Below are 14877 nucleotides of genomic sequence, written 5' to 3' on the forward strand. Positions count from 1 at the left end.
ATTGCTTCTAGAAGCAGAGAGTGACAATGAGGTTCTCTCCCAGCCCACACTTCTCGCTCAGGCTCGTGACTCAGCCCCCCTACTGCTCCCTTCCAGTATTTCTGCATCAAAGCCTTCCCTTTAAGAATCAGAGGTTCCCACTGACTAAATCCTCCCTTTCTGAGGCCACCTTATCCATGCTTCAGTAACCATAAGTTGATGACTCCCAAATGTACATCTTTAGTCTAGACTTGTCTTCTGAACTTCAGAGTTGCACATCCAGCTGCCTTCTTGCATCTCCACTTGGAGGTCTCAAAAGCACCACCAATTCTTCATTTCCAAGATATCATTCACGTTACATCTTCCCATATCTGGCCTTCTTCCAGTGTTCCTTCTCGCAGAGAATGGCGTCTCCATCCAACTGCACAAGCTACAAACCTAAGACATCTTCAGTACCTCCTTTTCCTGCATTTCCCCATATCCGGTCTGCCCAGATATCCTCTGGATGTGGCCCCTTCCATCTCCACTGCTCATTCTAATACAAGTAACCACAGGTTACCACAATCTCTTTTAACTGGTACGTTGCAGCCAAAGTGTTTCTTTTTTTTTTTTTTTTTAACTTGAAATCTTATGTTGTCACTTGCTTAAACCCTTTAATAACTTTCCATTGCTTTTAAAATTGAACAGAATTCCTAGCATGGCCTTTAAGGTCCTACATGGTCAGACCCTGCCTACTTTCCTCCATTCTTACCTTGCACCACACAGCTGCCGGCTCTTGGGGCTTTCCTACTGCAAGGTCATGCTCCCTCCTGCCATAGGCCTTTTGCTCACACTTTTCCTTCTGTCTGTATCATTAACTTCTATTCAGTCTTTAAAGCACAACTCATAGAAGTCTTCTGCTGACCCTCTGCTTTGGTCAGCTTCCTTTTCTTCATTGCTCTGATCTCCTTTTGTTATATATATATATATATTCCTTTGAGTGTTTCCAACATTTGATCAGCATCTGTCTCCTCCACTAGGCTGTAAGCAACCTGAGTCTAGGGACTGCCTGTTTTTGCTTATCATTGTCACACAGAAATTAAATTTTGAATAAATGAATGACTGCTCGTGGCATAACAATGCACAGTGCATCTTTACAACCCTTACCATCTCCTTGGAGACACAGCCCTATCTCTTGCTTCCTGGGGGTGCTGCAGAGGAAGAAGCATCCACCAGCCAGGAGCTTGTGCTTTGGAGTCAGGGAGATCTGGGCCTGTTTTGGCGCTGCCATTTACCAGCTGCGGATTCTTGAGCAAGTCCCTTTATCTCTCTGAACTTAAGTTTCCCAGTCTTTAAAAGAGGGTTACCACTTACCTCATAAGGTTGTTGTTGTTGTTTTAGTCACACCCAGTACATTTAATATATATATATTTTAAAGAATCATCTTGGGGACTTCCGTGGTGGTCCAGTGGTTAAGACTCCGTGCTCCCAATGCAGGGGCCCGGGTTCAATCCCTGGTCGGGGAACTAAGATCCCACATGCCACAACTAAGCCCGCGCGCCACAACCAGAGAAGCCCACGCACTGCAACAAAGAGCCCACACGCCGCCACAACAAAGACCCATTGCAGCCAAAATAAATAAATAAATAAATAAATTTATTTATTTTTAAAAAACGTCATTGTGGGGACAATTAGAAACTTGGAAAATGGACAGTGTATTAGATGATTCTTTTTTTTTTTTTTGCCCACACTGCATGCATGCCGGATCTTAGTTCCTTGACCAGGGATCGAACCTGTGCCCCCTGCATTGGAAGCACGGAGTCTTAACCGCTGGACCGCCAGGGAAGTCCCCACAATGACTTTTTTTAGTGTTTCTTTTTTGAATCTAGGATCCAATCAAAGTTCACCCATTGCATTTAGATGTCATACGTCTTTAGTCTCCTTTAATTTAAAGCACTTCACCTTACTTTTTAAATCTTTTGTCTGTCATGATATTAACACTTTTGAAGAGTCCAGGCCCATTGTCTGGTAGAATGTCCTCTGTTCAGCGTTTGCTGCCTCCTTTTTAGATTCAGGTGAGACATTTTTGGTGAGAGGACCACATCAACAAGGATGTGTACTTCCCCATACACTCAACCGGGGGCATACAGTATCAATTTGTCCCAGGATTGGTGATGCTAAATTCAATCACTTGGTTAAGGTGGTGTTACCTAACAGAGCTGTGATAGGGGATTAAATGAAGGAATGTACCCAAGGGGTCTGGTCCATAAACCTTAGTTCTTCCCCGTTCCCCTTCAGCCTTCACTTTGGGGCAGATACACGACATTCTTTTTTTTTTTTTTTTTTTTTTAAGATTTTTTGATGTGGACCATTTTTAAAGTCTTTATTGAATTTGTTACAGTAATGCTTCTAGGGGCTTCCCTGGTGGCTCAGTGATTAAGAATCCGCCTACCAATGCAGGGGACATGGGTTCGAGCCCTAGTCCTGGGCAGATCCCACATGCTGCAGAGCAACTAAGCCCATGCGCCACAACTACTGAGCCTGTGCTCTAGAGCCCACGAGCCACAACTACTGAGGCTACGTGCCACAACTACTGAAGCCTGCGCGCCTAGAGCCTGTCGTCTGCAGCAAGAGAAGCCACCACAGTGAGAAGCCCACGTACTGCAATGAAGAGTAACCCCTGCTTGCCGCAATTAGAGAAAGCCCTCGTGCAGCAACGAAGACCCAACACAGCCAAATAAATAAATAAATAATAAATAAATAAATAAATTCTTAAAGAAAAATAATGCTTCTGTTTTAGGTTTTAGTTTCTTGGCTCTGAGGCATGTGGGATCTTAGCTCCCTGACCAGGGATCAAACCCACACCCCCTGCATTGGAAGGTGAAGACTTAACCACTGGACTGCCAGGGAAGTCCCAAGATACACAACATTCTTGACTACACTTTCTCACCACAAGTGCCTCTTGGTGGGACTGGTAGTTATCACTAATTTGAGACTACTTTTTTTAAAAATTAATTTTATTTATTTGGTTGTGCTGGGTCTTAGTTACAACACCTGGGCTCCTTAGTTGTGGCATGCGAACTCTTAGTTGCAGCGTGCATGTGGGACCTAGTTCCCTGACCAGGAATCAAACCTGGGCCCCCTGCATTGGGAGTGCAGAGTCTTACCCACTGTGCCACCAGGGACGTCCCAAACTTGAGACTACTTTTTAAAAAAATATTTTAGTATGAAACTTTCAGGGGACTTCCCTGGTGGTCCATTGGTTAAGACTCTGCACTCTCAATGCAGAGGGCAAGGGTTCGATCCCTGGTCGGGGAACTAAGATCCCTCATGCCACATGGCGTGGCCGAAAAAAAAAAAAGATAAGTGTGAATAAAATATAATTTTAAAAAATTTTTATTATGAAACTTTCAAATATACACAAAAGTAGAGAGAGTAATTTAATGACTCTCAATGTATTTATCACCCAGTTCAAAAAAATTATCACCATTTTACCAGTAAGCTTTGTAATTACTTTTGAGTTTTATCCTTTGAGCCTCTTCTTTTCTTTCCCTAATACACAGGTCTTTGAATTCTGCAGGGGACATTTGGGAAAACTTTCCACCTATGAATTTTCCTTGTTCCATTGGTCCAGCTTGCAGGTAAGTGCTAATGATAAATGCATGCTGTTGGAGATAGTAGGCACTGGTTCAGCATGTCCAGAAATGCTGCGGCACTTCTCAGACTGCACACCAGTTACCTGGGGGTCATATGAAATTACAAATTCTGACTACATAGCTCTGGAATGGGGTCTGAAATTCTGCATTTCCAAACAGACTTCTAGGTAATGCCAGTGGTGCTGGTCTGAGAAAGTGCTTTGAGCAGGGAAGTGTTCTTAGAGGGTAAAATCTTGATATTTTGGATACAGACGATAAGAAACATCTGATAAGAAAGAAAGAAGCTAAGTAATGCCTGAGGTTCCTTCCAGCACTTAAATTCTTTGAGTCTTTGTTCCTAACCTCTAGCAATTGCAGAAGTAACTAAGCACAATGACTCCACTCCTACTTCTAGGAAGAAGCAAGCTTGAATTAAAGACTTGAAACCCCTGCATAAAATTGCAGTAGGTTTGTTCCAGTTCCTCCTATATAATCAACAATCCTAGGGTCGAGTTCAAGGCAATGGAAGCACTGCCCAGACTGTCACACAGATTTTTCCTTACCTTTTAAAATATTTGTTTCTGTAGGCAGGCAGATGTATAATTAAAGCAAAGATGAACCAGCCTGTGGAGGTGTGGCCCAAGAATTTTTAATTCTCTAAGCACCCAGGTGACAGTTCATTATAGTCCTGAGAAATGAGAGGAGTGGTTAGAAAGTTCCAAAATATTTGCTCATGCTTTCACCTTAGATTATCATGTTGGTGTGGAATTTGGTCAATCAGCCACCACATATTAAGCATCTACTATGTGGACAAACAAGACAGAAACATCCTAGTGGTAGAGGAGACAGAAAATAAACATGCAAACAACTAAGACAATTTCAGATACTGAGACATGTTCTAAAGAATTGAAACAGACCCTGCTTTTCCTTGTTTCAGGCTTTACCTCCTTTTTTTTTCTTTCTCCTTTCCTTTCCTTTTTTTCCCTTTTCTGTCAGTCCTTCCCATGAACTTAATGAGCATTAGATGATTGAGAAGGCTTACAAAGATAGCTCTCAAAAGAACCCTTTCAACTGCTACCAAAATAACACTACACCAGCAATTACAAGAAAGAGGCATGAATACCCCAATATATCCCACCCTTTTAAACTGCAGTGTTTTGCAGCAGTTACAGATAAAGAAAATTGCAGCCTGGGACAATACCAAAACCATATACCCCTTTCTTCTCTTGCCTTATAAAAACTCCAGTTCTGCTTCAGCTCGGGGAGTTAGCTAATTTTGAGGTGCTACCTGACACGCATCAGCTGAATATCTGAATTACTTTATTTTTTGTTCCTTGACAGAATATAAAATAGACCATTTTAAGGGGGAAAGACTGCTTTAGTTGGGATGGTCAGGGAAAATGTCTCTGAGGAGGATTCATTTGAATCGAGACTAAATAATAATAAGGTCAGCTTGAGATAATTTGGGGTAGAATGTTCTAAGCAGGAACCACACATACAAAGTCCAGGAAATTTGGTAGAAAGTGGAGAACATGGATGCAGGTGAGTGAATGAGGAGAGAAGGGCCACGTGGGTTGGAAACCCCTGGAGGTTTCTGTTTTGTTTGTTTTAACAGCTTTATTAAGACATAATTCAGAGAATTCCCTGGTGGTCCAGTGGTTGGGACTCCGCACTTTCACTGCCAAGGGCCCAGGTTCAATCCCTGGTCAGGGAACTAGGATCCCGCAAGCTGCACGGCGAAAAAAGACATAATTCATATACGATTCACCCATTTAAAGTGTACAATTTCAACGGTTTTTAATATGTTCACAGAATTGTGAAACCATCACCACCATCAAGTTTAGAACATTTTCATCACCCCCAAAAGAATTCCCGTAGCCATTAATATTCACTTTCTACCTTCACACCCTGCCCTCATCCCCAGCCCTAGGCAACTACTAATATATTTTCTGTCTGTATGAATATGCCTATTCTGGCCATTTCATGTAAATGGAATAATACAATATATAGTCTTCTGTGACTGACTTTTTTCACTTAGCATAATGTTTGCAAGGTTTATCCATGTTGTAGCATGTATCAGTACTTCATTCCTTTTTACGCAGAATAGTATTACACTGTATAAATATGCTACTTGTGTTTATCCATTCATCAGTTGATGAACATTTGGGTTGTTTCCACTTTTTGGCTATTATGAATAATGTTGCTATGAACATTCACATACAAGATTTTGTATACAAGTGTGGGTAAATGGTTGTATTTCTCTTGGGCACATAACTAGGAGTGAGATTGCTATATGGTGACTCTATGTTTAACCTTTTGAGGAACTGCCGAACATTTATTATCTTTTTATTTCAGCAATCTTAGTGGGTATCTCATTGTGTTTTTTTTTTTTTTAAATAATTTTTATTGTGCATTTGTACTTTTTTTTTTTTTTTTTTTATGGCTGTGTTGGGTCTTCGTTTCTGTGCGAGGGCTTTCTCTAGTTGCGGCGAGCGGCGGCCACTCTTCATCGCAATGCGCGGGCCTCTCACTATCGCGGCCTCTCTTGTTGTGGAGCACAGGCTCCAGACGCGCAGGCTCAGTAGTTGTGGCTCACGGGCCCAGTAGCTCCGCGGCATGTGGGATCTTCCCAGACCAGGGCTCGAACCCGTGTCCCCTGCATTGGCAGGCAGACTCTCAACCACTGCGCCACCAGGGAAGCCCGTGTTTTTTTATTTACTGTTTTTTTACAGTTTTATTAAGATATAATTGACATACAGCACTGTATAATTTTTATTTATTTAAATTGAAGTATAGTTGATTTACAATGTTGTGTTAGTTTCACATGTACAGCAAAGTGATTCAGTTACACATATATATATTTAAATTAGGTTATTTGGGCTTCCCTGGTGGCACAGTGGTTGAGAATCTGCCTGCCAATGCAGGGGACACGGGTTCGAGCCCTGGTCTGGGAAGATCCCACATGCCGCGGAGCAACTGAGCCCGTGAGCCACAACTACTGAGCCTGCGCGTCTGGAGCTTGTGCTCCGCCAACAAGAGAGGCCACGATAGTGAGAGGCCCGCGCACCGCGATGAAGAGTGGCCCCCGCTTGCCGCAACTAGAGAAAGCCCTCGCACAGAAACGAAGACCCAACACAGCCAAAAATAAATAAATAAATAAATTTTAAATTAGGTTATTTATCTTTTTATTGTTGAAGTGTAGCAGTTCTTCATATATTCCAGATACAAGTTCCTTATCAGATATATGATTTGCACATATTTTCTCCCATTCTGCAGGTTGTCTTTTCAGTTTCTTGATGGTGTCCTTTGAAACACAAAAGTTTTTAATTTTAATTAAGTTCGACATCTCTTTTTTCTTTAGTTGCATGTGCTTTCAATGTCATACCCTAGAAACCACTGCCTAACCAAGAGTCATGAAGACTTACTTCTATGTTTTCTTCTCAGAGTTTTATAGTCTTAGCTCTTACATAAGAGGCCTATGATAATAGATCATAGTTAATTTTTATATATGGTGTGAGGTAGAGGTCCAACTGCATTCTTTTACATATGGATATCAAATTGTCCTAGCACCATTTGTTGAAAAAACTATTCTTTCCTGGGACTTCCCTGGTGGCACAGTGATTCAGAATCCGCCTGCCAGTGCAGGGGACGTGGGTTCGAGCCCTGGTCCAGGAAGATCCCACATGCTGCAGAGCAACTAAGCCCATGCACCACAACTACTGAGCCTGCGCTCTAGAGCCCGCAAGCCACAACTACTGAAGTCCGCCTAGAGCCCGTGCCCTGCAACAAGAGAAGCCCCCGCAGTGAGAAGCACACGCACCACAACAAAGAGTAGCCCCTGCTAGCCACAACTAGAGAAAGCCCACGCACAGCATCGAAGACCCAACGCAGCCAAAAATAAATAAATATAAATAAATTTATTAAAAAACAAAAACACTATTCTTTCCTCATTGAGTCGTCTTGGCACCCTTTCAAAGATCATTTGACCATTTGTGCGTAGATTGATTGATCGATTCCATTGATCTATTTGTCTTCATACTACTACTACATTGTCTTTTTTTTTTTTATAAATTTATTTATTTATTTTTCGGCTGTGTTGGGTCTTCGATGCTGTGCGCGGGCTTTCTCTAGTTGCGGTGAGCAGGGGCTACTCTTTGTTGCGGTGAGTGTGCTTCTCACTGCGGTGGCTTCTCTTTGTTGCGGAGCACAGGCTCTAGGCACACGGGCTGCAGTAGTTGTGGCTCATGGGCTCTAGAGCACAGGCTCAGTAGTTGTGGTGCACGGGCTTATTTGCTCCGTGGCACGTGAGATCTTCCCGGACCAGGGCTCGAACCCATGTCCCCTGCATTGGCAGGCGGATTCTTAACCACTGCGCCACCAGGGAAGTCCCTACATTGTCTTAATTTCTGTAGTTTTGTAGTAAATTTTGAAATCAGAACTTTGTTTTTTCCCACAGTATTTTAGTATCAGCTTGTCAGTTTCTGCAAAAAAAGCCACCTGGGATTTTGATAGGGATTACATTGAATCTGTAGATCAGCTTGGGGAGTATTACCCTTTTAACAGTATTAAGTCTTCTGATCTATGAACATAGGATATTTTTCCATTTATTTAGATCTTTTTATTTCTTTCAACAGTTTTTTATACTTTTCAATATACAGGTTTTACACTTCTTTTGTTAAATTTATTACTAAGTACTTTATTTTTGATGCTATTGTAAATTAAATTGTTTTTTGAATTTCATTTTTGGATTGTTTGCTAGTATGTAGAAGTAGAATTGGTGTTTGTTTATTCATCTTGTATCCTGCAACCTTGCTAAACTCCTTTATTAGTTCTAATATTTTTTTAGTGGATTCCTTAGGATCTTCTATATATAAGATAATGTTATCTGCAAATAAAGATCATTTTACTTCTTCCTTTTCAATCTGGATGCCATTTCTTTCTTGCTCAATTGCCCTGGATAGAATCTCCAATATATTATTGAATAAAAGGGTGAGAATGACATCCTTGTCTTGGTCCTGGTCTTGTGGGGGAAAGTATTCATTTCTTCACCATTATGATATTAGCTGTGGGTTTTTTATAGATGTTCTTTGTTTCAGTTTAAGGAAGTTCCCTTCTATTCTTAGGTTACTGAGTATTTTTAATCATGAAACGTTTTTGGATTTTCATCAAATACTTTTTTTTTTTCTTGCACCTATTGAGATGATGAAATGGTTTTTGTCCTTTATTCTATTAATGTGGTGCATTAAATTAATTGATTTTCCAATGTAAAATCAACCTTGCATTCCTAGGATAATTCCCACTTGGTTATGGTGTATAATTCTCTTTATATACTACTGCATTCAGTTGACTAGTATTTGTTGAGGCTTTTGTGTCCATATTCATAAGAGATAATGGTATGTAGGGTTTTTTGGTAACATGTCTTTCTGGTTTTTGTATCAGAGTAAAACTGGCTTCATAGAACGAATTGAGAAGTGTTTCCTCCTCTCCTATATTTTGGAAGAGTTTGAGAGGATTCATATTAATTCTTTAAGTGTTTCATGAAATTCACCAGTAAAGTCATCTGGGCTTGGGAGTTTCTTTGGGGGAAGTTTTAAATTACTAATCCAATCTCTTTACTTGTTATAGGCCTTTCCAGACTTTCTGTTTCTTCTTTAGTTGATTCTGGTAGTTTGTGTCTTCCTAGGACTTTGTCCATTTCGTTTGTTATATAATTCGTTGGCATATGTTTCTTCATGGTATTCTCTTATAATTCTTTTTTTTCCTGTAAGGTCAGTAGTAATGTCCCCTCTTTCATTTCTGATTTTAGTCTTCTCTCTTCTTGGTCAGTCTAGCTAAAAGTTTGTCAATTTTGTTGATCTTTTCAAAGAATGAAATTAGGTTTTATTTTTTTCCCCTCCCGTTCTCTATTTCGATAATTTCCACTCTAATTTTTATTGTTTTCTTCTTTCTGCTTGCTCTGGGTTTTGTTTGCTTTTTCCCCCCCTGTTACTTAAGGTGGAAATTTAGTTTATTGATTTGAGATCTTTCTTTCTTTTTTTTTTTTTTAACGTTGGCATTTATAGCTAAAAATTTCCCTCTGAACACTGTTTTAGCTCCATCCTATAAGTTTTGGTATTTTGTGTCTTCATTTTTATTTGTTGTTTTTTTTTTTAAACATTTTCTAACTCCCTTATTGATATTCTCTGTTGGATGAGATGTTGTCAACATACCTTCCTTTCATTCCTTATAAATATGGTGCCCTTTAGTTCTTTGAACATATTTACAATAGGGACTTTGAAGTTTTTGTTAAGTTCAACATCTAGGCCCCCACCAAAGCAGTTTCTGTTGCCTAATTTTTTTTTTTTCTTCTTGTCATGGGTCACGCTTTCCTGTTTCTTTGCATGTCTCATAATTTTTTTGTTGAAAATGGAACATTGCTACAATAATATATTGTAGCAACTCTGGATATTGATCCCTCTCTCACCTGGGGCTTGTTTTCTTATTTATTTCTTCAGTGACTTGCCTGGACTAGTTCACAGAAATCTATCAATATTTTATCCACAGTGTGTAGTCTCTGATGTTGCTCCTCAAAGAGTGAAGCTTTGACTATGTGCACAGTCTTCTGACCACCAGGGATTATTGTAGTTTTAGCAGTGCTCTCTTTCCCTGGTCTCCCTGTTAAGCTGCTAGGTGATCTGATTCTACTGTAACACTCACAGCCTTTAGCCTCCAGTAATTGCTAGCTGACTGCTCTGTTGTTTTTGGCAAAGTCTGGGGCATAAAATTGTTCCACAGTGTGATCCAGCTAAAGTCAGGCCCCTTTGTAGGGGCAGTCTTTGAGGCTTGCTCTGAGCTCAGAAGGGCCCTTCTTATCTGTCTCTTTCCCTGGTTTACTCTCTTAAACTTCTAGCTGGGCTACTATTTTGTTTGTTGCTGCTAGTTTAATGGAGCTAAGAGCCTCCTCTTAACTGTTTGCCACCAAACTCTCCATTGTTTTTGACAATACCCTTATGCATGAACTTCCCCACATTGTCTTCCTAATAAAGTATGTCCTCTTAGGGAGAGCTACTGAGCTCTCTGTTCTTTTTTTTTTTTTTAATTAATTAATTAATTTATTTATTTATTTATTTTTGGCTGCGCTGGGCCTTCGTTGCTGTGCATGGGCTTTCTCTAGTTGTAGCAAGCAGGGGCTACTCTTTGTTGTGGTGCGCAGGCTTCTCATTGCAGTGGCTTCTCTTGTTGTGGAGCACAGGCTCTAGGCATGCGGGCTCAGTAGTTGTGGCTCGCGGGCTCTAGAGTGCAGGCTCAGTCGTTGTGGGGCACGGGCTTAGTTGCTCCGTGGCATGTGGGATCTTCCTGGACCAGGGATTGAACCCATGTCCCCTGCATTGGCAGGCGGATTCTTAACCACTGTGCCACCAGAGAAGTGTCTGAGCTCTCTGTTCTTATGGCCTCCCTCTCCCCCACCCTCCAACAGAATGCCTGTACTACTGCATTAGAGTAGGGCAGGGGAAGGGACTGTGGTCCACTTCTTCTGAAGTGATAAACCTGTGTTGCTCCACAAGTGGGGCATTGGATGTGTATGGCAGCCCCTAGTCTTTTGGGCTTGCCCTCCTGGCATGGAATCTATGAGTGAGCTGGGGTGGGGGCAATTGGGACCCAATATTCTCAGCTTTCTGTGCCTAGGTAAAGCTTCCACCCTATGAGTGGGACCTGGGATTTGGAAGGGAGTCCCAGTCCAGGCCCCTGCCAGAAAGAGGGATGATATGCTGGCCACTTGCCCTTCCTTGGGTGAAACCATAGTCCTAAACTAGGAGCTGAAGGGAAAGGGAGTCCTATTTTCTTTGACCTCCCTGCTTGAAGTAGAACTTATGTCACAGTAAGCTGGGAGGAGATAGAATCAGACAGTGGCTCAAATACCATAGACTCTTACTGTTCTTATCAAGATTTACTAAACTTTCTTGAATAAATGTTTCTCCATTTTCTGTATACTCTTGGGACAATATCCAGAAATTTTAAATGGTTGGTTTAAAAAAAAATAATTTTCACTAGTTAAATGTTTCAGTGGGGAGATGAGCTTCTCACGCTGCCATTCCAGAAGTGTGGTCACCTTAGGGGTTTTATTTCCCCATCTCTTTTTAGTATGAAAAATTCTAAACAGCAAAGTTGGAAGAATTTCACAGTGAATACCCATATTCTCCTTACTAATATTCTACCATTAACATTTTGTTATAATTGTTGTATCATATCTGTCCATTTATCTATCATTCACTCTGATGTATTTTTGGATGCAATGCAAAGTAAGTTGCAGACATCAGTAACTTCTAAATTCTCCCGCATGTGTATCATTAACTAGAATTCAATATTTGTTTGCAGTTTTTTTTTTTTCTTTTGAGGTAAATTTTGCATACAATGAAGTACATAAATCTTAGGTGTATGGTCATTGAGTTTTGATAGATTCATGCACCTGTGCAACCCAAGCTCCTGTCAGGATATGAAACATTTCTATCACCCAACAAAGTTCCCCATATCTCTTCCCCGTCAGTCACCATCACCTCCCCGCCCCCAGAGGCAACCACTGTTATGATTTTTTTCTACCGTGTATTAGTTTTTTCCTGGTCTACAGCTGTACATATTAAGAAATCATATAGTATGAACTCTTTCATGTAGAACTCCTTTCACTTAGCCTAATGCTTTTGAGAGCCATCCATGTTGCATGTATCAACTATTCAATATTATTACTGAATAGTATTGCATGATATGAATTTACCAACTTATTTATCCATTCTCCTTTTTACAGTCACCTGGGCTATAATTTACTGGAGGACTTTAGGCAGAGAATTGGCATCTAATTTACCCTTTAGATAGGTCATTCTGGTTAGTAAATGGGAGGTGAACTATGAGGGCAGGGCAAGAAGAGGCCTGTTAGGAGGTTCTTGCAGCAGTTCAGGTGAGATTTGAGGTTGGTTTCGATGAACATTGTAGCAGTGCAGATGGTGAGTGGAGATGGTCTGATTCAGGGTACATTTTGGAAGTCAAGCTAACAGGATTTGCTGATGGACAGGATTGTGGAAAGTGAAAGAAAAGAAAGAATCAAAGGTGACTCTATTCCCCCAAGACATTCCTTAAACAAAATGTTGTCATTATGAGGGTGGAGAGGCAATAAAAAAAGTCATAAACTTTCTGCTTGGAGATTTGCCTAAAAAACAGTTGGAGGGCAATCACTAAGCAAGTATTTGCCAACTGCTTCCAGATAGCAGTTGGTTGGTTCATACACTCTGTGAACACATGCAGCTCTTTAGACAACCAGCATAATTTGCAGCTTCTCTTGCTATGATAATATGTATCACTATTAGAAATACAGTTCAACTTAATTTTTGAATCTCTGCTTTATCCACCCTCCCACCTGCCACCCCACTTGACCAGCACTTCAGAGCTGTTGGCTTTAAGATTCAACTTCCCTTATTTCACTCAGACAGGAAACTCTTAAATGTTGGTTATTTCTTATCTGAATCTTTAAATATGTCACTGTGTTTCTGTGATTGGCCTTTTAAAAAGTATTACATAAAGACTGATCCCTTTACATAAAATGAGGCTGAGATCAAGCTTTCATTTATTGAACAAATATTTATTGTGTGCCTACTAGATGCTAGGAACTGTGCTAGGCATTGGTTATACCACAGTGAATAAGATGGACTCTGCCCTCAAAGAGCTCGAAGAACACATAAATTGGGCAGTTTTATTACAATGTGATAAATGCTATAATAAAAAGCATGTAAAAGTGGCATTCAACAGCGGCTTAAGGATCAAGCCAGAAAAAACTTCCAGAGGATATGTTTTAGTTGAGAACTGAGGGATCAAAAAAATGAGCCAGAGAAGTTGAAGGTGGGACAGAACAGGGTATTCCAGGTGGGAGAAGCAGCATGATCTAAGATCCAGATGTGGTACATTGGTAGAACTTCACATTTGAGATGGGGGAAGTAGAGTCTAAGAGGGAGTTCTTAGAGAAGGATGCAAGGGACAGATCTTGAAAGGCTTTCTAAACCTGAAAGTTCTTATGGAGAGGGGGAAAGGGTTGTAGGTGAGTGTTGAAGTGATCATAAATTGATGGAGGTGATTATAACTGCCTGTGAACTAAGCTGCCCTCATGTGATTTTCTCCATTCAGAATTTGCCTGCTTGGGCTTGGGAGAAGGCAAGGAGAGGCCAGAGTGTTGGGAACGTCCAGGGTTATGAGTGCTGAAGACAATTCAGCATTTCTCCAACTGTTCTTTCTCAAAACATTCTACTGACAGATGTTAACAGGATGAAAACGTCCTTGGTCAAAGAAGTTTGGGAGAACTGCTATATACTCTAATCCCTTCTTAATATGCACATAAACATATTTGAAGTTCTGAGGGTCTCACATTTGAAAACCCAGTTAAATTTAGTATAGTCAACTTTTTTAAGCTTATTTGCATCTAGAATGGCCTGTGTGTGTATGTGTGTGTGTGTGTGTGTGTGTGTGTTTGTTGCATCTGCTAAGGTCTCATAGTTTGGTTTATGATGGATCAGATAATCATTCACCTTACCACTACATAAAATAATAGGAGCCTTTATTTCTTTTCATTCAACATGTTTAAATTATCTGCAGTTAGCCATTTAAGTCCACATTGATTTAGGGTAGAGCAATGGCTAACTTTTTCTGAAATGTACCTCATTCTTTATGAACCTATTTTATGTTCCTATTCCATTTGTTATCAACTCTTGTCATAAACTTAAAAAACAAACAAACCATAAACTAGCTTCCTTATTGTTCATCCAGAATCATAAGAAGCCAATGTGAAAATTGGCAAGGAAAGCTGGACCATGCCATATGGTTAGGATTAGGGCTGGCAGGGAGGACAGCAGTCAAGAGTTACTTGTATTATTATTTTACTACTAATAATAACCAGCATTTTCATGGTCTTTACAGTTTACAGATTACACTTATATGTGTTATTTTACATAATCACATTCAATTATTGATGAGCAAGGTACAGCTATCATTGGTGAGAGCAAGGAACATAATTTGGGGAGATGACAAATGAAAAGACATGTTGAGGAAAAAAAGATAGGAGCTGGGTGGGAAAGGAGTTTAAAAAATACTGGGGACAGTAGTCTAAAGCATGCATTCCCAATGGAGGTGAAAATTACCAAGGGGGTGAAAAGCAGTTTTGGGGAGACCAAAAAAAAAGAGTAGATATTATGGTGGTTTGTGACCCTCCAAAGGGCCACCATACAAAAACAGACATGCAGTGTATTTGCGGTATTAACATTTCATGGCA

The 14877-nt window shown here is 40.4% G+C and overlaps 1 long non-coding RNA gene across 1 annotated transcript in view; it reads left to right on the forward strand.

Moving 5' to 3' along the window:
* The window catches only part of LOC118885925, a 38084-nt gene extending 23713 nt beyond the window's left edge, over positions 1-14371 (forward strand). Inside the window, exons 3-4 of the long non-coding RNA XR_005017584.1 lie at positions 3522-3599; positions 13740-14371. This is a non-coding gene — a long non-coding RNA (uncharacterized LOC118885925). The remainder of the gene's footprint in view (positions 1-3521; positions 3600-13739) is intronic.
* The last annotated feature ends 506 nt before the right edge of the window (positions 14372-14877 follow it).

Source organism: Balaenoptera musculus, chromosome 19 (genome assembly GCF_009873245.2).
Source record: "Balaenoptera musculus isolate JJ_BM4_2016_0621 chromosome 19, mBalMus1.pri.v3, whole genome shotgun sequence".
Classification (NCBI taxonomy): domain Eukaryota; kingdom Metazoa; phylum Chordata; class Mammalia; order Artiodactyla; family Balaenopteridae; genus Balaenoptera; species Balaenoptera musculus.